The 23,432-nt window shown below is 40.1% G+C and overlaps 1 protein-coding gene and 2 long non-coding RNA genes across 5 annotated transcripts in view; 1 reads left to right on the top strand and 2 right to left on the bottom strand.

Moving 5' to 3' along the window:
• The window catches only part of LOC310724284 (uncharacterized protein), a 699,798-nt gene that overhangs the window by 505,109 nt on the left and 171,257 nt on the right, over positions 1–23,432 (bottom strand). The gene's annotated exons all lie outside the window — the stretch shown is intronic.
• LOC310725561 overlaps positions 1–23,432 on the top strand; it is a 174,882-nt gene that overhangs the window by 141,589 nt on the left and 9,861 nt on the right. The gene's annotated exons all lie outside the window — the stretch shown is intronic.
• Positions 18,634–20,232, bottom strand: LOC310723966. Its single transcript, XR_014532870.1, has 3 exons — positions 20,089–20,232; positions 19,306–19,398; positions 18,634–19,045 (listed from the first exon to the last, which is right to left on the bottom strand). It is a non-coding gene; the product is annotated as an uncharacterized lncRNA (long non-coding RNA).

The following is a 23,432-nucleotide window of genomic DNA, read 5'->3' as shown; positions in this document are numbered from 1 at the left end:
AGAATGCCAGTAATGACAATATGATTATAATAATACAATAGTGATTCAGAAATTTATATCTGAAAATGATCTTTCTGATATTAATAACCATGGATGGTATTATATAAAAAAAATGTTTTACATACAGTAGAACCTCGGGTTACGAGAAACTTTAAATACAAGCAAATTGGAATACGAGAAAACATTTTTAATAAATTTTGTATTGGGTTACGAGTGTTGCATCGGCCTGTGAGCAAAGATTTTAAGCAAAAAAATTTTATTTCCAAAGTTAGGGGTTGAAATTTGTACAACAATTACAAAATTACAAAACCTTTAAAATTTTGTGTATATGTGTATTTATGGACTTGTGGAATGCATCAAGTGAATTTCCTTTATTTCTTATGGGAAAATCTTTTTTAGGATACGAGCATTTTAGGTTGCGAGCTCGCTCCCAGCACGAATTAAACTTGTAACCTGAGCTACTACTGTAATTTGTTTTTTCAAGTGGCAGATGTACATTTGCACACACACTCACTGAGCATGTATTCTTATTTCAGGATGAGTTGGAAGCCGAGGAGGGAGCAGTGGCTCTGGTGACAGTGGTGAATAAAGACGTGGTGTTTTCTTTAACACTCGCCATGTGTCAATTATCTTTGAGGATCAGGTTGTAATGCCCCAAAGATTTTGGACTGATTCACTTGTAATTTAGTTTGGGCTTATGAACGCTCTACATTTGAGCTACCCTGAGAAGTTAAGTGGCTTTTTTGAGTTCATTCAGGTTTTCTTCTAAAAATCTTGATGGTGAAAGGAAGCCACTCAAACCAAAGTTACAGGCTCTGAGAAATGAGCTGGAGCAAACTATTGAGAGTTGGTAGTTTATTTGGTTCAACGTTGTACTACCGTATTTTCCGGAATATAAGCCGTTACTTTTTTACTTCGCTTTGAACCTCACGGCTTAAACAATGAAGTGGCTAATATATTAATTTTTCCTGGGTTTTTCCTAGTTTCACAAGCTTCAAGCCAAACTGAGCCCCATAACATTAGACCAATGAAATTGCCAAACAGGTTCAGGTGAACCAATGAAATTCTTTATATTAAATCGGGTGCGCTCCCACTGAATCGGGCCTCACCACATCATAAATATGGATGAGGTTCCTCTGACGTTTGACCTGCCGCTCACGCCGCACTGCCGACCTGCCGCACTGTCTACATGATAGGAGAATCATTCATCACGCTGAAAACAACCGGGCATGAAAATACGCACTTCACCTGTGTTCTGCGCTGCACGGCATCGGGAGAAAAGATTCACCGATGGTGATTTTTAAACGCACGACCATGCCAAAAGATAAACTCTCGAGAGAAATTGTTGTGAAAGGAAGGAGGAAGACAGTGAACAATGACTTTCTTGGTAGGCTACTGTTTAGATACAAGCCGTGTAACAGACACGGTCTTTCATTAAAGGCTGTGTAAAGTTCATTAGTTTCAATGTAGGAACCTGCGGCTTATAGACAGGTGCGGCTAATTTATGTTCTAAATAAAAATCTTTGCGCGAGTGAGCGGCAGGTCAAACGTCAGAGGAACCTCATCCATATTTATGATGTGGTGCAGCCCGATTCAGTGGGAGCGCACCCGATTTAATATAAAGAATTTCATTGGTTCACCTTAACCCATTTGGCAATTTCATTGGTCTGATGTTATGGGGCTCAGTTTTTTGGCTTGAAGCTTGTGAAACCGGGAAAAACCCAAAAAAAAATTATATTTTAGCCACTTCATTGTTTAACCTTCATGTTGGTCCCCTACTTATTATTCTCCTACTTCCCCCGTTCTCTCACCTGATCATTATTATTATCCTTCCATATCTTCCCCTGAGTCTGATCCTGATTGCTCACCCATGTCTTCTGCAGCAGCAATTGCCCACAAACTCTTCTTTCCCAATAAACATGATTAAGTCTGCCTTGTATGTTGTTTTTGTTTCTCCTACACACTCATAACATTAGTCAGACCCTGTTCTACTTTATTTATTAGTAACTGATTATTATTCTTTTAATTATACTTGAAGTAAATAGGTTACATGAGTTATACTATAAAATATACTAAACTAATTATTAGGTCACACACTAGATAAGGTGAATTAGATCCATCACTCCCTTATTAATTAGTCTCACACTCTATGCTTACATCTATTTTAATCCATTAACAAACATAACACAAAAATAATTTTATTTATTTATATATTTATAACAAAAAAAATTAAACATAGACAAAAAATCTAAATAAGACAAAAATCTAAGCAAAAAATCGAACAAAATCAAAAAAAAAAAGAAAAAGAAAGAAAAACGACCAAATTTGACATCATTACCCACCCTTAAAGCATCAACAGATAAGCCTAATCACAACATGATGAACTGGGAGTGGGCGAAAAACCCTGACAGCAACCAAATTTTATGTAAAATTCCCACTCTGCCCGCCAGTGGCGCGACAGTGGACTCACCAACAAGTTCATCCTCAGTTGTGATTGTACAAGTAACTAACAAATGTGAAAACATAAGAAAATAAAAGTTGATGCAGTCTAGTGCAAATTGGCTTAACTATGGAATGGGTGATAGTCGTCTGATCCAGTGCGGCAGGGGAGCAGATATAGAACGGTGAGACTGCAGTGCAGACCACACCCCACTGTGATACCTGTAACCACCACCGTGACGTCTCGATGAAAATATCATTGAGTCTGTTCTGACTGTGTGAAATTTGTGACAAAGGATAGGACGACAATTCCAATCAAGATGTTTCGCTGGTTCAGTTGTCCATAGAACATAGCCACAGAAGGTGATGGTGTAGTACGTTACAAAGGTGCTTTGCATGACGAATTCCGTGAAGAGAAAACTGTGAGTGCTCGGAGCACCCAGCGAGCTGGCAGGAACTCCAAATGATTGGGCAAGGGTAATAGCCCTACGCACATGAAAGATACGGCTGATCAGCTGAAGTCCTGCAGGAAGATCATAGACAAAGTTCTGGATGGAATCTAGCCATATTCCCTCTGGGGAGAACATGTCAGCGTGGAGCAGAATGTCGATCACCGGTCTGAACCGGTCCGCATCAGTTTTCCAAACGAATTCGTCCTTTTCTGCAGGAAACCTGAACCATTTACGGGGTCCATTACGGCACCATTCACCTAAAGGACAGGTGTGCTGCTGCAGGCACCACAAGCAATGCTTTAGAAAAATGGACACAAGGGCATAACAAGCATTGCAGGGACCTCTAAAGGTGTCAAAGTCGAAGCGATACCCCTCAGCACATGCTTTGATGTAGGCACACGTGCCTTGATGCAGACGCATAACTTTCAAAAGCCTCCTATGTTCACCAGCTGCCATGTTCCTGCACACAGCATAAAATACACACACAACAACAACATGATTTATATACAATATTATCAAATAATCAAAATTGAAACGTAGAAAGAGTTTAGTGCTTTTAGTTATAAGGAAACATTTGTTACAGTCATTTTTTCTGATTGACTAGGGCCATAATCCCTCCATCCAAATCCACATAAATGTTTTGATCCATATCTGTGGGGATGTTTTCTGTAGAAGATTCTTCACCTGTAATTTTATACACTGGGAGCTGTACGTATTGTCTAAACAATGACAAGGAATTTCACAACAGATAAAACATGCCACGGCTGCAAGGATTAATAAAATTGTAGTCTCAGTCTGACCCTATTCTACTCTATTTATTAGTATATTATGTTAATTATGCTTGGAGTAAATAGGTTACATGAGTTTGATTAAAATATGGGCTAAATAGGTTAAATTAAGCTACTTCATTGTATCTAATAGATTCTATACTAATTATTAGGTCAATTTGATGGATTAATTAAAAAAGCTAAACTATAAAAGCTAAGCTTACCTAGCCGACTAGTTACCCATGCTAATGTCGCTAAATAATGACTTTGTACTTTTTGAGTCTTCTACTAAATAATCTTCAATATTCTGCCATAATTATTTAGTCAACTTACCAGGTACCTGTATGAAGAAATGTTCAATAGAAGAGAATTTGTAATGTTTTTTTTGTTGCTGCTAATCGCTGCTGCTTCTTGCTGCTGTTTGTTTGTTTGGTGGTTGTCAATTTTAGTGTATTTTTACTTACAATTGGTAAATTCACAAATGAGAAACAAAAGCACGCTCTGAATAATATAGACGTCACACTGTGACATCACACCTAGATGCCCCGCCCTCTGCCTGTGACATCATCATGTCACTCACTTTCTTTCTCTCTCTTTCTCTTTATCTCTCTCACACACACACACACACACACACACACACACACACACACACACACACACACACACACACACTCACTTTGTGCATGTACAGATTACAGAGGGACCGCACAATCCGGATGTTAACTTGAATGACTATATGAATGTTGTAGAATCATAAATTACCAGATGAAGCTGACTGAGGTGAACCCCTGAAACTAACCCAGGAACAGAGTAGGAACATTCTGACCACCTGCTGGTTTCTTTTTGAGAGACTGCTGAAAGGAAATTTCTTGAACTATCTATAGATTCAGTCTCGGTCGACCTCATTGTTTTTGAATAGAAGTGACCGAGTGACCAACTCTTGAACCGAGTCACTTGAACTGAATCTAAGAAGTCGAAATCATCGAATCGAATCATTTCAAACTGAATTGACCAAACTGAATGGACTGAATTAATAAAATGAATCTACTAAATAGTTATTTCTGATGTTTTTCTACTAACTGCGGTTGTCAAAAGTTATACTTTAACTATGATGTTATGAGGCTGCATTGGAACTAAATTTTATAGTATTGTGTGCACCAGATGAACCCATGAAGAACTCATGTATTGTAAACTGATTTAATCTCTGTATTATTGTGATTTAATATTTAAACTGATACTGTGAATACTGTTCAATAACTGTTTATTTTATTACTTTAACTTCTGTTCATGTAAAATTGGGTTTGAACAAAACCTTTATTTTATTATCATTTACTTTTGTCCCATTTTTCCAACATTTTATTATGTGGATTTTAATTCTTAGTTGAATTTAAATGATTTCCAATAATAATTTAATAATAGAAACAAAACACACACTATATTTAGGATATTTATTTCTTTTGAAGGAATAAAAAATATTCAGTTACAATAATAACTGATATTTTTGTACTTTATTATATGTAGGACATGTCCAGCTTGATCTCCTCTTTTTCTTTCTCTTGTTTTCTTTCTCTAGTGCTTAAGTCATATTGCTGAACAGCTGTACAGCTTCCTTCAGTCACTCTCGGGTTTCCATCCTCATTTCCCTTCCCTCACCTAAGTTTGTTTCCTCAGAGATTTTCTGGAATGCAAAAAAAAAAATATCTCAGCCATCAGGATCCCAATCCAGAATAAAGAGGAAAGAAGAAGAGGGGAAACGTATTAAAGATAAAGGTGTGTATGCAGCTCTATCACTCTTCTCTTTATGAGGATAGTAAAAGCTAATGCATTGAATGAAACAGGATAATAACTGTATATCACTTAGATTATGCCATGATGCCTGCTATGCTTTTACACATAGTGCAACAATATTCCTTTGTCTCTTTCTGTATACTGCATGACTTGTTTAGTGGCTTTGTGATTTCAGTCAAAGTGTAACTGCTTCTCTGTTTGGCTTTTATTGTCATTTCTACTATACACAGTGGTACACAATACACAGTAAAAACGAGACAACGTTCCTCCGGAACCCTGGTGCTACACTAAACAACAACATAAAGCTACAACACAACACAAGCTACATAAAGTGCATCGAGTGCAACCTGGTGCAAACAGTGCAGACAAAAAACAGTACAAACAGACAACACAAGACATGACACAAAACCAAGATAGCGCCGACCAGTTAACCTACTGTATACTTGGTTATACAGTACTGTGAACTGTGAAAACTATAAAAACTATACCCGGGAGTGCATATAAGAACACAATGTAGTGCAAAAATACAGCAGCAGTCAAGATGTGCAGAAGACGGCATGTAAACAGTGTAGTATAATATAACAAAGTCGAAAGTGCAAAAAAGGCATGTAAACAATATAGTAGCCGAAGGTGCAAAAGACACGCTGCACGAAGGTGCAAAAGACACGCTGCACTGTAAACAGTAATACAGTGAAAGATGCAAAAAAAACAGCAGTTAAACAGTGTAGTACAGTCAAATATAAATAATAATAAATAAATGGTGGTGGAATGAATTGAGATGAGTGATGACTGTGTGTTGAGTGTTAAGTCCAGGTTGTACAGTTTGATAACACACATTTGAGTGTGTTTCTGTGTGTGTGTGTGTGTGTGTGTGTGTGTGTGTGTGTGTGTGTGTGTGAGTGTGAGATCCCTTCAGTTCTGTGTATTAAGTAGGCTGATGGCTTGATGTGGCGGCCCAAATGCTTCGGAACCATTTTCCTGATGGTAGGAGAGTGAAAATTGTGTGTGACGGGTGTGTGTGGTCGTCCACAATGCTGTTTGCTTTGCGGATGCAGCGTGTCATGTAAATGTGCATAATAAAGGGGAGAGAGACTCCGATGATCTTCTCAGCCGTCCTCACTGGAGGGTCTTGCGGTCCGAGACGGTGCAATTCCCAAACCAGGCAGTGATGCAGCTGCTCAAGATGCTCTCAATGGTCCCTCTGTACAACGTGGTCAGGATCGGGGGAGGGAGATGGGTTTTCCGCAGCCTTCTCAAGAAGTAGAGACGCTGCTGGGCTTTCTTGATGATGGAGCTGGTGTTGAGTGACCAGGTGAGGTTGTCCGCCAGATGAACACCAAGGAATTTGGTGCTCTTGACGATCTCCACTGAGGATCCATCAATAGTCAGTGGAGATTGGTCGCTCTGTGCTCTCCTGAAGTCCACAACCATCTCTTCAAATCTGCCCTTCCCAAGTGATGTTATTGGAGTAAACATGAATGAATCTCTACCTTTTCCCAAATCATCCCCTTAATCCTTTTTTAAGGAAAGAACAGTATTTACAAACAAAATCCACCGTCCTATAAAATCTACAGCTTTAAACCCAACTTGTAATCTCACTGAACTGAAGCATTGATTCCCTTAAATCATAGTACATTTCTATAATTTGTAATGTATTATTAGTGCAATTGCAGCTAAATGTAGAGCTGCTACTAGTTGAAAAGGATTAGAGGTGATTTTTGTGTGTGTTTTCAGAAGAATCCAGTCTCTGGTGAGGACTATGAGGTCTGTGCTGATGACCACTAAATTGACTGAAGATCACGTTCATGTTCTTAGTGGTTTTTGATGAGGAACATAATCAGGATGGCCCCCACTCTGTTCAGATTGAGTTTATAATTGTTTACATCATAAACATGTAAAGTTCATATATATATATATATATATATATATATATATATATATATATATATATATATATATATATATATATATATATATATATATATAATTAGAATAATAATGATGATGATGATAATGGGTTCAGCAGGTTCACAGAATAATTTACAAGTCACTGTTCTATGTACAATAAAACATTTTTTTTTAATGACTGAAAATGCTACAAAAATGTCAAACGATAAAGTATAATTGATGCAAACACACAAAGGTACAAATACAAAACAATAGATACAAATAGCCGTAAATCCACAAAAGTAAAATCATAACACAACAATATAATATTAGCAAAAATATTTATAAACAGTAAAATGATATCTCTGAGAAGTCTCTGAGTGGCTTAAAATACCGGAAATAAATAATTAAAGGATTAGAACTGGAAGAAACAGCAGGTGTGACTGAAGATGAAGGACTGAATGCAGATGAAGGACTGGATGCAGATGAAGGACTGATGAAGGACTGGATGCAGATGAAGGACTGGATGCAGATGAAGGACTGGTGAAGGACTGGATGCAGATGAAGGACTGAATGCAGATGAAGGACTGATGAAGGACTGGATGCAGATGAAGGACTGAATGCAGATGAATCACTGGCTGAAGGAGATGGACTTTGACTACCAGGCTGTAAAGGCACATATTGCAAATTATTAACTTAAGAATAATAATGATGATGATAATGACATATGAAGGTCTTTTTCAATTACATGAATCTGCATTGGTACATTTACATTAGGTTTGGCTGCTGAATTGTTGCTGAAGGATCCACCAAACCGTGACTTTGTAAACTAAAAAAGAGTTGACAGAACAGACTGACTTTCATGTAAAATCATACGTGTGCTGGAAATGTAAAGATCTGATTTCCCTTTTGAAGAAAACACAAAATTTTCTATCCAATAAAAGACAATATGACTATAAAATGTAAAAATAATGAATGAGCATTGATAATGTAAGTGCAGGCTGTATAATGGTGGGGGTGGAGGTAGAGGGCGCTACAGCAGTAGGAGTGGAGTAAAGCAGGGGGAACACTTGCAGCAGGTGGAACACTTACGACCTGGTAAAAGAACAATAAAGAGTGTGGAAAACAGGTTTTATTTACCTTTTAGTCTTGGTATTTTTTACAGATCTAAATAAGAACATTGCATCTGAAACATTGCAAAATTTAACATTCACACATTAATATGTTTAATCCACAATCATCTCTGTACCTAGTGAGAGTCTGAGGGCAGAAGTGAAGTGATATGAAGATCTATAAATATAACACTATAATACAAAAAATTTAATAAATGGTCTCATAAAGGCAAAATTAAAAGGCAATTTAAAAAAATACAAATCTATTGTAATTTAGGTTATGGTAACTGTGTTTAATCATGTTCTCTTATAAATTTTTGTCTGCACATACCATATGAAACAGATCGAACCATTTCTTCTGACGGGAAGCAGCTTCAGAGCAGAACCCCAGTGCTGGCAAACCGGCCACTCATCATCCTCTACCGCCACAGACGAGACGTCCACTCATCAAGCCTCGTGTGACTTTTTAGACATTTCTGGGACATTTAAAACATGTTTTGTTTTTATAGCTAAGAAATAACTTCATTTACATACTAGTAACACTAACACTAACCCACAGCACCACTTAATAGGGTACTGTATGTGCTACTGTACTATAAATACAGTTACACACTCATAACAATAACATTATTAATGACAGATAACAACATTTAAACCACAAACAAAATACGTCTGCTACATTTGCGTGTTCACCATATGGCCAAGACATGGTCACCAAGGTAAGAAACAATAATCTCAGCCTGTCAGGATGGCCGAGTGGTCTAAGCCGTTGCATAGATTGAGATCACAGATAAGAGCGAGTATCACTTCAGAGTGGAGAAAAGTAAAACCTATTTTAAAATCCTATTACTTCCAATTTATGCATGTGATCAGTACATGGGTCTAAGGCGGTCTAAGGCGCTGCGTTCAGGTCGCAGTCTCCTCTGGGGGTGTGGGTTTGAATCCCACTTCTAAAGAGTGTGTACCTTCTTGGTCAGTTTTTCTGAACTGAGTTTTCTGAACCGCATGGGGGAGACGAATGATTTGCATTTTCTGTTGACAGTCCGATTGAGAGGCAGGTCAAACGTCAGAGGAACCTCATCCATATTTATGATGTGGTGCAGCCCGATTCAGTGGGAGTATTCTTTATACTATTTGATATAAAGAATTTCATTGGTTCACCTTAACCCATTCGGCAATTTCATTGGTTTAATGTTATGGGGCTCAGGTTTTTGGCTTAAAAGAAAAAATGGTAGATGGTTTTGACAACGCACATGATTGCCTTAAACACATTGAACAAGAGACCTCTTGAGGGCCCGATCTTTTAGACACGGCCCTGGAAGAGGGGGATTGCCTATATGTAGATGGGTCATGTTCAAAACCTTCTGATGGTGTGCATTTATGTGGATATGAGGTTGTAAGATTACCTGATGAAATAGTTGAAGCTAAATCATTACTATACACAAGCTGCAGAGTTAGTGGCACTTACAAGCGCATGTCAGTTTTCTGAAGGTAAAGTAGTGACTATTAATATGTGTAAAACTAGAATAAATCTGGTTTGGACAGTTAAATACAGTGCAGTATTACAGCCTTATTTTAGTCAGTCCAGTCTCTGAGCATAAGCACTGAATCACTTGGAATTTACTCGGTCAATAATAAAAACTCTTTGCTATAGTTGTGAGGTGACTGATACACAAAGCCATGGAGCAGTTGGACACTGGGGAGACAATCAGATGAATAAAAGTGAATGTGATAAAACCCGAAAGTTTATTGTAAGATTTGAGTCGTGATCGTTCAGATGCACAGTGTAGCAGTAATGACACAAACTTCACTTCACAACAAGAGCAAAAATACATGAATGAAAAAATGAATGAACTTAAAATTCAACAAATGGAAATAAAAATCCAGTGTTATTTATTTATTTGGAGAAAAAATCTTATATTCTGTTAATCAATTCTCTCATACTGACCACTGGATGTTCTACACAGCACCTCATGGTAAAGACTCTCTGATGACAGGAGACTCCACCATGATGCCGAGGCGATAAGAAGATCAGTAACATCCTGACACTGGGTTACAGTACAGTGGTCAGGGTCTCGTAACTCAGACCCCATGTCCGAATAGACATAACAATTGTGGCTCAATACTCAAATTAGTTTGAGCTGTTTACTAATCATTTACCAATAAGTTTCAAAAACTTCAAATAATACATAAACAAACCGAATGAAGACATCTTCCAGTCACGAATGAAAAGGAGAAAATCAGTTTTATTGCAGTCACTTCAGACCCGTTTCATGGAGCTCTCGGGAGAGAACCATCCTGACAGCAATGGCACCCGTCAGCTTTCACATGCGAGTGCGAATTTGATATAAACAATTCTTATTTTTTATATCTCACACCTAGTAAAATTTACATATTGTGTCTAATATCTCCTCCCTTTACAATTTATGTACATCATTGATTTTACGGGGCTTTGCATATCCCACCTTTTGCTCACGTGTTTTCTGGTGTGTTTCTACCTATTCTTAGTAAAATTCCACCCATTTCCAGGAGGCTTCGTTCACCTCCATACGATTCTAATTTACATGTACAAAAAATATCTCTTGATGGTGACCTTGTCTTAAAAAACATCCCCTGATCGTGCACTTCGTACACAACAATGCAACAGATCATCCACCGCAATATTCACACCTTTTCTTAAAATGTTTGCAAATCATCCTTTGTTTTGTTTTGTGTAGACTTTGTATAAAACGTGTTTTTTTTACTAGTTTTACAAACCAGGGCTTTAGTTTTAACACACCAGCACTTTTCTCCAAATGCTTTTCCTAATTTTCATAGCTCTCGTCTTTTACTTAGTTTTTCTTAAAATCTTCTTAAAATATATTTCTTATGCCATAATACTTATTTATATAACATTTCCTGTCTTACTCTCATCCTGCCTGCATCTTAAGCTCTTTCATGCTTACTTCCTGTGTGTTTTGGACATTGTACCTCTTATACAAATTCTTGCAACTATTCTCCTACGTCCTTTATTATCTGATGATGTGTTGTGCCTATTAACCTATAACTCTTCTCATTTTTATACTTTTATATTTATTTAATGATTTTTTCACTTACGTTTCTACTTGTGTTTTGAAAATATGTGCATATGCTGTTTGGGTATAGTTAAGGCATGTTGCCTGCATGCTGTTTGCTTATTTTACTATTTTTATTTTACATTATATTTTCCTATCTTTTCCTTCCGGCCGACACACTTTGCCTGGTGTACGTGGTCACCACATTTTACCGGCCATGGCATATATCTGTTTTCTGGAGTGACTATTGGTCCTCATATGCGTCTCTATTTTCCACCTCGAATATCTCTTCCAGTTCATATTCATGGCATCTCTACATTTTTCCCCTAATTTTCCTAAAACTACTACTGTCTTGTAGATCATCCTCTGTATCTGCTCTGCTTTGCTCACCCCTTCCGATCAAACCATCTCAATATACTGACAATCCAGTCGTACTGAACACACTTAAGATTTGGTTTCAGTTTAGGTGTCACTTTAAATTTAGGGCTCTATCAGCACTGGGTCCCTTAAATAAAAATCATTTGTTTCCCCCGTCATTTTTAGATTCAGCTTTCTCACTATGGCATGAAAAAAGGCATCAAGCGACTTCATAATTTGTATGAAGATGGCATCTTTAGAAGTTTTACCAGCCTGTCCTTGGAGTATGGGCTGCCTACTCCTAGCTCATTTTTTTTCGATATCTCCAAGTACGCAGCTTTGTGTCTAAATGCCTTTGCAATTTTCCCTCTGTATCCCCCAAGCAACCTTGGGAGAGTTTAGTCATGTTTACTTCACACCAGCGTAGTTTGATTTCCCGGGTATACAGTTTCATTTTATCTCTCAATAGCTGTAATGCAGATAAAACCAGGACTGCTTGGGAGGAGGATTTTGGGCTGCAGTTTGGCGACGAACGGTGGGAGAAGGACGTAGATAGGAAATGGTCTACCACTTCCTGTGCCCACCTCAGCCTCATTCAGTTTAAGGTTTTATACAGAATTCATCTTTCCAAATCGAAACAGGCAAAAATCTATCCTGGGGTTGAGGACAGATGTGACAGATGTCATGCTTCCTCCTGTCATTTAAGTCATATGTTTTTTCTGTCCCCAAAATACATGCATTCTGGATAGGTTTTTTCGGCATTATGTCCTCTATATTTGAAGTGCAATTGACACCATGCCCACTAAACGCTATATTTGGTATTACCAATGAGTCAGTGTTACTGAGTTCTGTACACAAATATGTTTCAGCCTTCTCATCTTTGTTGGCCGGACGTTGCATACATCTTCCTCCATCTCTCTGTGGTTTAAAGATTTTATGTTTTTTGAAGAAAATAAAATATACACTGAGGGGTTCTACTGACACCTTTTTTTTTCAAGTGGCAACCTGATATTTCTTATTTTAGGAGACTACGGTTGTTACCTGATTAAAGATCTAATTCGGTTAAAAATTGGACTGTATGCATAACCTTTCTTCTGTTTCTTCAGTTGTTTTAACAGGGGGATGTGGTGTGTGTGTGTGTGCATGCGCTTGTGTGTGTGTGTGTGTGTGTGTCTTTGTCTGGGGGTTTGTTTGTGTTTTGGGTGGTGGGGTGGGGGTGTTTGTTGTTTAAAAAGGGAAAATGAAGAATTTCTGTTTACATTTTTGTATTAGTGATTGTTGATTTTTCAATAAAAAGAATTATAAAAATAAATAAATGAATAAAAATTGCTGCAAAAAGTCTAATGTAAAACGGCAAGTGTAAAACCTGTGTCGACTGACAGCCACTGACAATAAATGTCATATCTTTCGGGCAGTAGGTTCGGCTCAGGAGGTGATAATTACACAGCTTTAGTTTTATAGGAAATAAATCTGTATTAAAAATAAATGACATTTTAAATAGAAAATAAAATAAACAGTTATTGAACAGTATTCACAGTATCAGTTTAAATATTAATTCACAATAACACAGAGATTAAAACAGTTTACACTACATGAGTTCTTTATGGGTTCATCTGGTGCACACAATACTATAAAGCTTAGTTCCAATGCAGCCTCATAACATCATAGTTCAAGTATAACTTTTGACAAGTGCAGTTCTTCAGAAAAACTTCAGAAATAACTATTTTGCATTCAATCCATTACAAAATAACAATTCAGTCCATTCAGTTTGGTCAATTCAGTTCAAAATGATTCAGTTCGGTAATTTTGACTCATTAGATTCAGTTCAAGTGACTCGGTTCAAGAGAGTTCGGTTCGATCACTTCTATTTAAAACAGGAGGTTCAGGAGAGTCGGTTCACCGTTTTAGCTCGACCGAGTCTGAATCCATAGATAGTTCCAGAATTTCTCTTTCAGCAGTCTCTCAAAAAGAAACCAGCAGGTGATCAGAATGTTCCTACTCTGTTCCTGGGTTAGTTTCAGGGGTTCACCTCAGTCAGCTTCATCTGGTCATTTATGATTCTGCAACATTCATATAGTCACTCGGGTCAACTTCCGGTCCAATCTTCCCTCTGTAATCTGTACATGCGCAGAGTGTGTGTGTGTGTGTGTCTGTGTGTGTGTGAGAAAGAGAGAGAGAGAGGGAGAGAGAGAGAGAGAGAGAGAGAGAGAGAGAGAGAGAGAGAGAGAGAGAGAGAGAGAGAGAGAGAGAGAGTGACCAGGATGATGTCACAGGAAGAGGGCGTCTGGGTGTGACGTCACAGTAGGACACGTGTATATAAGTCAGATCATGCTTTTGTTTCTCATTTGTAAATGTACTCATTGTAAGTAAAGAGACACTAAAATGGAGCTCTTTAGAAGATTTAAAGAATTTTTTGAATGCAGGAGACAGAATCGCCCCCTGCAGCTACAGCGAGACTCAATAAACGCTATTAACATCATTTCAGATGAGCTTCAGCAGATGAGAGAAGTGATGCAAGAAATTGTTAAAAGATGCAAAGGACATCCATCCATCCATCCATCCATCTTCTCCCGCTTATCCGATGCCGGGTCGCGGGGGCAGCAGTCTAAGCAAAGATGCCCAGACTTCCCTCTCCCTAGACACTTCTTCCAGCTCTTCCGGGGGGACACCAAGGCGTTCCCAGGCCAGCCGGGAGACATAGTCTCTCCAGCGTGTCCTAGGTCTTCCCCGGGGTCTCCTCCCAGTGGGACGCGCCCGGAACACCTTCCCAGGAAGGCGTCCAGGAGGCATCCGGAACAGATGCCCGAGCCACCTCAGCTGACCCCTCTCGATGTGGAGGAGCAGCGGATCTACTCCGAGCTCCTCCCGAGTGACTAAGCTTCTCACCCTATCTCTAAGGGATCGCCCAGCCACCCTGCGGAGGAAGCACATTTCGGCCGCCTGTATCCGGGATCTTGTCCTTTCGGTCATGACCCAGAGCTCATGACCATAGGTGAGAGTAGGAACGTAGATTGACCGGTAAATCGAAAGTTTCGCCTTGCGGCTCAGCTCCTTCTTCACCACGACAGACCGGTACATCGACCGCATTACTGCAGAAGCTGCACCGATCCGTCTGTCAATCTCCCGTTCCACCCTTCCCTCACTCGTGAACAAAACCCCAAGATACTTAAACTCCTCCACTTGCGGCAGGAACTCCCCACCAACCTGAAGTGGGCAAGCCACCCTTTTCCGACTGAGGACCATGGCCTCGGATTTGGAGGTGCTGATTCTCATCCCAGCCGCTTCACACTCGGCTGCAAACCGTCCCAGTGCATGCTGAAGGTCCTGGTCTGATGAAGCCAACACGACAACATCATCTGCAAAGAGCAAAGACGAAATCGTGTCGTCACCAAACCGGACACCCTCCGACCCCTGGCTGCGCCTAGAAATTCTGTCCATAAAAATTATGAACAGAACCGGTGACAAAGGGCAGCCCTGCCGGAGTCCAACATGCACCGGGAACAAGTCTGACTTACTGCCGGCAATGCGAACCAAGCTCCTGCTTCGGTCATACAGGGACCGGACAGCCCTTAGTAAAGGGCCCCCGACCCCATACTCCCGGAGCACCCTCCACAGGCCGCCGCGAGGGACACAGTCGAATGCCTTTTCCAAATCCACAAAGCACATGTGGACTGGTTGGGCAAACTCCCATGAACCCTCCAGCACCCTGTAGAGGGTATAGAGCTGGTCCAGTGTTCCACGGCCTGGACGAAAACCACATTGTTCCTCCTGAATCCGAGGTTCTACTATCGGCCGTATTCTCCTCTCCAGTACCCTGGCATAGACTTTCCCAGGTAGGCTGAGAAGTGTGATCCCCCTATAGTTGGAACACACCCTCCGGTCCCCCTTCTTAAAAAGAGGGACCACCACCCCGGTCTGCCATTCCAGAGGCACTGTCCCCGACCGCCACGCGATGCTGCAGAGGCGTGTCAGCCAAGACAGCCCCACAACATCCAGAGACTTGAGGTACTCAGGGCGGATCTCATCCACCCCCGGTGCCCTGCCACCGAGGAGTTTCTTTACTACCTCGGTGACTTCAGCTTGGGTGATGGACGAGTCCGCCTCTGAGCCCTCAGCCTCTGCTTCCTCAATGGAAGATGTGACGGCGGGATTGAGGAGATCCTCGAAGTATTCCTTCCACCGTCCAACGACATCCCCAGTTGAGGTCAACAGCTCCCCACCTCTACTGTAAACAGCATTGGTGGGGCACTGCTTTCCCCTCCTGAGGCGCCGGACGGTTTGCCAGAATCTCTTCGAGGCCAGCCGATAGTCCTTCTCCATGGCCTCACCGAGCTCCTCCCAGGCCCGAGTTTTTGCCTCGATAACCACCCGGGCTGCAGTTCGCTTGGCCTGCCGGTACCCGTCAGCTGCCTCAGGAGTCCCACAAGCCAACCAGGCCAGGTAGGACTCCTTCTTCAGCTTGACGGCATCCCTTACTTCCGGTTTCCACCACCGGGTTCGGGGATTGCCGCCTCGACAGGCACCGGAGACCTTACTGCCACAGCTCCGAGCGGCCGATTCGACAATGGAGGTGGAGAACATGGTCCACTCGGACTCAATATCTCCGGCCTCCCTCGGGATCTGGTCAAAGCTCCGCCGGAGGTGGGAGTTGAAGATCTCGCTGACAGGAGGCTCGGCCAAACGTTCCCAGCAGACCCTCACAGTACGCTTGGGTCTGCCGAGTCTGTCCAGCTTCCTCCCCCGCCATCGGATCCAACTCACCACCAGGTGGTGATCAGTTGACAGCTCCGCCCCTCTCTTTACCCGAGTGTCCAAGACATACGGCCGCAGGTCAGATGAAACGACCACAAAGTCGATCATCGACCCGCGGCCTAGGGTGTCCTGGTGCCACGTGTACTGATGGACACCCTTATGCTTGAACATGGTGTTCGTTATGGACAAACTGTAACTAGCACAGAAGTCCAATAACTGAACACCGCTCGGGTTCAGATCAGGGGGGCCGTTCCTCCCAATCACGCCCCTCCAGGTGTCACTGTCGCTGCCCACGTGTGCATTGAAGTCTCCTAGTAGAACGACGGAGTCCCCAGTCGGAGCACTGTCCAGCACCCCTCCCAGAGACCCCAAGAAGGCCGGGTACTCTATACTGCCGTTTGGCCCGTAGGCACACACGACAGTGAGAGACCTATCCCCGACCCGTAGGCGCAGGGAAACGACCCTCTCGTTCACCGGGGTAAACTCCAACACATGGCGGCTGAGCTGGGGGGCTATAAGCAAACCCACACCAGCCCGACGCCTTTCACCATGGGCAGCTCCAGAGTTGTAAAGAGTCCATCCTCTCTCGAGGAGTGTGGTTCCAGAGCCCAGGCCGTGCGTAGAGGTGATCCCGACTATCTCTAGTCGGAACCTCTCAACCTCACGCACAATCTCAGGCTCCTTCCCCGCCAGCGAGGTGACATTCCACGTCCCTAGAGCTAGCTTCCGTGTCCAGGGATCGGGTTGTCGAGGCCTCCACCTTCGACTGCTGCCCGATCCTCTTAGCACCGGCCCCTTACGGTCCCTCCTGCAGGTGGTGAGCCCACTGGAAGGCGGCCCCACGTCGCTCCTTCGGGCTGAGCCCGGCCGGACCCTGTGGGGGAAGGCCCGGCCACCAGGCGCTCGCATACGAGCCCCAACCCCGGGCCTGGCTCCAGGGTGGGGCCCCGGCTGCGCCATACCGGGCGACGTCACGGTCCCTGATGTAGTATCTCTCATAAGGGGTTTTGAACCGCTCTTAGTCTGACCCGTCGCCCAGGACCTGTTTGCCTTGGGAGACCCTACCAGGGGCATATAGCCCCGGACAACATAGCTCCTAGGGTCATTCGAGTACTCAAACCCCTCCACCACGTTAAGGTGGCAGTTCAAGGAGAGGCGGCAAAGGACATGAAAAGCGAAATACAATTATTTTGCAACATTAGCTACACTCAGAAAAAATAGACTTTGGATTAACTTTAAAAAAAATCATGGAAAGTATTTCCACATGATTAAATTTCTTATTTTAAACACAAAGCAATCATTTTCAGCCAACTTGTAATACTTAAGTTGGTTCAACTTAATTTTTTAGTCTCCATTATACTTATTTGCAAAGATTCCTTCCAACTTTATTTGCTTTAGCTGGGTTAACACAATTTATTGGTGTTGATTCAACTTTTTTATTCATGTTTAGTTATATTTAATTTATTGGTGATGATCTAACTCAATTGTATTAAGTAATTAAAACTACAGTTAAACAAGTTGGCCAAACAAAATTAGGTAATGCTGAAAGAGAGCCATTAAATCACATGGAAATACTTTCAATAATTGATTTAAGTACATTCTTAGTAAAGTATTACATTTGAATTTACATTAAAAGCTTGATGCACAAAGTCTACTTGGTGTTAAGTGTAGAAATATGAACACATAACCACTGGTCATCAAGGTTAATTAACAAAGGGCAATGAGTCACATAAGTGCACACCATTCTTTGCACAAAGTTGTTGGTTTTGTAACATTTTTACATTACAAATTTCTTGAAAACATGAAACATAGTACATTTAAAAAAAAACAAAAAAAACAAAAAAAAAAAACGTTTTATTTTTATTACTATATGGATGACATGGTATTATACTACATGCTATTGTTTAACCTTAAAATTGATTTAAAACAAACCACTAAAAATTATAAAATCTGAAAAAAGAAATAATGCATTTAAAAAAAAATAATTTTTAATTTAATTTTTTTTAAATGTTTTATAGCACCCACCTCCAATAATAAGACCTGTCTCATGAAATGTCAGTGAACTTTAACCTTTAACAAAGGAATGATTAAATAATATTTACTTTACTTGAAGTGGACAATCTTCAACGCAACAGAATTGTTTTAAGAGCCTGTATTTTTGCAGAAAGCCTGTTCCCATTCAGCTCTAAGATTATTTTTTGCAAAGCTTCAAACATATATTTGTGTTCTGGAGGGTAGCATAGATTTAAAGAATATACTAAGGCAAGCAATATGGCCAATGCAAAAGGTACATTCCCCAGTTCACAGAGTACAGTCACCCCCTCTAGAATGACTCCCACATCCTCTGGGGGATCAGTAAGCTCATCACCTTCATGTCGAACAACATAGATGCCAAAGACGGTCTCTCTCATGGCTGTGTCTCTGCTTACATCATCTGCCTATAAAAAAAAATTATAATCAGTTTTTTTAAACCCTGATGTTAATTACATCCCACCTCATCCCTTAATTAAATCTCTTTTCATAACATGTTATAAACATATTAATGTACAACAGCTAACAGTTAAATTATAACAAAATATAACCAGATCTTTGAAATGCCTCTCTTATACATATTTTAAACTGATGTGAACCAGAAGGAACACCCTTGACTTATCACAGAGACTATTCTCTTACTGAAGCTAAAGGTATAACAACATACCATGTATTCCTTCACCAGCTTCTCCGGATCTTCATTCAAGTACACACAAAGTCCCTTTAGGATGCATTTACGTCCAATATCATTGCTATTGTTCTGCAAATTAGAGAATAAACACGTGAATTTCTACATGGAAGTGCAAAATGAAATTATATAACTAGTTATAATATAACAGGAAGAAATATGGCCTGTTATATATAACAGGAAGAAATATGGCAATCAAGGAAACAATTTCTGGAAAAAGAACCATGCCGCTTGTTTCTTTCCCATAAAAATTAAATTAAGATTTCACAATATGTTTGGACATACATGTTTTGTAAAAAGTTTTTTTGTAAAAGTTTTTTGGACCCCCTTTTAAAATATTCTCATTCATTATTTCTTCTTAAATGTTATGGACAACAATTAAATGAACCCAAATATGTTTAATAGATTTAGAGAGTCCACAAGACCTAAGATTCAATATCTTTTACACTAGTAAATGAAACATTAAGATCCAGCTTGTGCTAGATGTTAAGACTTTATAGCACAAGCTGGCTTGTGCAAGTATGACTTGACTTGAGACACAGACAGCATATGTAGTTTATCTCTAAATCAAGAGATTTTGTGAAGGTCACATTTAGAGCTGCTTCTAAACTTTGATCATGGCAACTCACACATGATGTGTGGCTTTTCTCCTAATCCCATATAGAGCAATGTCAGTAAGTAAGAATGTCATCATATCATCTCCCTAATCAAAGCAAAAAATACATTTCTGTGAGCATGTGTCTTATTTTTAAAACTCAATACCTGGGTCATGGGTGTCATGATGCTCTTGAGTCTCCTTCCTATAAATCCCCCCTTCTTACTATATGCCTTGATTAGATTTGCAGAGTGAACATCCAGCTGGGAGAAAAACTTAGACTGCAAATGGACTGTAGTAATCCTTTTGAATTCTGCACACACCTATGAATAAAAATGTTAATACATAACCCATTAAGTGAATGCACAATTACAACTGCTGAAGTGTGACCATCAGCAAATTTTTTTAGACAAGTGTATAGGTCCATTCAAATAAATACTTGAACGTCCACTGTCTGATTCAACAACATTGTCATCTTGATCATTTAAATCCTCCAAATCAGGTAAGTCTTGTGAAACTTGAGTGGTTGTAACTACTCCTGGCTTGAAATCGTTTAATGTATGTGGGTTGTGTTTTCTGTTTTTGTGAGAGTGAAATGTTCCATATATGTCTGTTTGAAAAAAGCAACCCCTAAACATACATGTAATAGTTTCATTATTCTTTAGATGACTGCCAATGTGAATAAAATAATCTCTCTCTGTATGAAGATCACAACAAGCACACAAATGGCAACTCAATGTTGACAGTTCCAGTAACTCCCGAGGGTTTTTTTTTTGGGATGGACTCTACTCAAATGAATGTGCAAAGCATTCCACATCTTAAAGGAACACAGACAATTGTGTAGGCAAGGGTAGCATTGCCAGTGACAGTGCTCTAATCTAATATGTTTAAGTAGCTCATATCTACTAGATAAAGTTACACTACATGCCTTACACTTCCACATCCTGATCCTGATGAATATTTCTTCCTACTGTCCCCCTACTTAAATCTCTTATACAGACATTAGTACAGTCAAAAATCAAATAAAAGAAACATTTCAATTATAAATCTAAATTTAGTAAATGATGCCTATAACCTGTAATGACTGATGCAGATGGACTTCAGAGTGCAGGGTAAAGGCACACTTGCAGCTGGACAGACGATCAGAACACTATGGCAGTAATTGCTGTGATAAACAGAGACAGGTGAATTAATATCAGTGATTAAAATTATTATTATCAACATGACTATTATAAATATTATTAGTAATAATACATTATTATATTTTTCTTTTATTGTTGCATTTATACAACCAATATAATTTTAATATGGAAGTTTACACACTCCTACCAGCTGTTAGACATGAACTCTGATGGTACTGAACTTGATCTCATCTGGTGTTTATTTACAATGTACCAACTCAACTGCACTAATGCACAGCCCAGTACTACACTAACATAACCAACATAACTAGTATGCACTAACAAATTGACAAGGTATTTAGTGAGCTATTCTATTTCTCCTTAACTTATTAGATTTTGTATATAGTTCAGCCACTGTGTGTTTCTTTTACCAAAATTCTAATCTTTCTGTATGTTTACTTATATAAATTCCTGTAAAACTTAAACAAATATGTGAAAATTGAACAGGGATGGTTGATTAAATTAGTGTATTTGTTTAACGAGTAAACGCATTGGGTTATAAAATTGAACTGCACATGCCATTACCTGCAGTAAAGTCCACCATGCTAATCGTGAACAGTACAGTAATTAGCTCGCTTTTTCTTAACCTGAATGAACGTTTGACAACGAAAAATTGTTGTTGTATTGTTGTAATTGGTGTATTATCAACAAAAAAGACTAACACGTTTAGTTAAAAGTGATTTAGTTTACATTTTAATTAATTTTAAAAGTGTATAAAAAGATTTGCTCTTACCTTTTCACAAGAGCACGAAAAACAGGTGAAATCCCGAAGCCAGGCGTTGCTTAAATCGCTTAAAGCGATATCAGCAATGAAGTTCCCGGAAGAGTGTGAGAGTTTGATTGTGTTACGTTATTTTGACATGAGTGAATCTAATAAAGGCTAAGTAGTTGACCTTATAGAAAATCCTACATGATTTATTTGCGTTTATTTAGTAAACATACAATTATATTGTACAGAATGTATGTTACATTTAAGCAAATTTAACATGCAGCAGAATTCATTTTTTTGAGTGTAGGCTAACTAGCCAGCTAACTATTCTTAGCTTTGGTAGTTTTCTTCCTCAGTCTAAATATCAGATTTTTAGTGAACTATAAGTAAACTTATGTACTAATGTAACTTATGTTATCTTATTAACTTAAATATAGTTTTATTCATATTTTAGTCAAAAAGTAGACGTTTCTAATAAACTAACAAACACAAAAGCAGCGTTAGCAAACCCGGCTAGCATGAGGCTAATGATGTCTCCTACACCATTAGCCGAAAGGTCCATTTCTGCTCACTGCAACATTTATGGAAATATTAGTACTCTATCATCATTCTTTATTTGTTTTAGACAAATGTATCCACTTTTTCCTGCAAGTCTGTGATCTTTATGCTAATGATCAGGAGTAAACAGAAAATGAGGAACATCGCTTTTCCCCTCTTCACTCTGGTACCGATGGTTAATAATAATTATAATTAAAATAAATGATAAACTCTGTGTTTTAAAAGGGAGTAAAATCCATAAAGCTCGACCTTTCCCGGGGTCGTACAGTTCACTTCATCCCGGCAGAGGGTCTTCATCCTCCACCTGGAACACGGCGTCTCTCAGAGCTACAGGAGTAAAATCCAAGCGATGCTGAGGAAGGAAAAGTCCAAACAAATAAAATCAAATATATATTATTGTCACGCGGCGTAGATGGAGGCGGAGGCAGAAATATAAGCCGGCGTTTTATTTATACAAAAAGGCAGAGCCAACATAAAGCACCCGCAGAGCGGGATAAACCGGCAAATGGCAGTCCGTAACACAAACAATAATACAAATAATATCCACGGAGCGGGGTGCGGCGCGGAGGCAGAGACGGAGAAACGTCAGCAGTCCGAGGCGTGCCGAGAAACGCACACACCGCCGGGGAACAGGGAATCCGGAAGGAGAAGGAGCGTAGCGGGGGAAGCATACGCGGAGCAGCGAGCCGCCGGGAACCTGCACAGACAGACACGAGATTACACGCACAGACAGACACGAGATTACACACACGTACATGTAATAACCGATCATCTGTGAAGGTGAGCGTGGGGTTTATATGGGTGGTGTGATCGGACCCGGAGATGAGCCTCAGCTGCTCCTCGTGAAGCCCGATTGCGAGCAGCTGCATGCGGGCGGAGCACGCACGAGAGCAGGAGCGCGATGCGTCAGGGAATCACAGGGAAAGACAGCCTCTGAAGGGGGCGTGGCAGGGGGATTCCTGACAATTATGAAATTTTTCATATAATAAATAAAAATAATTTCATATAATTTCATATCAATAGTAATATTTCAGAGTTAAATTCCAGTGGAAACGCGACTGAT

The sequence above is a fragment of the Silurus aristotelis genome, assembly GCF_946808225.1.
Source record: "Silurus aristotelis genome assembly, chromosome: 1".
Classification (NCBI taxonomy): domain Eukaryota; kingdom Metazoa; phylum Chordata; class Actinopteri; order Siluriformes; family Siluridae; genus Silurus; species Silurus aristotelis.
This window is presented reverse-complemented; position numbering and strand designations above follow the sequence as displayed.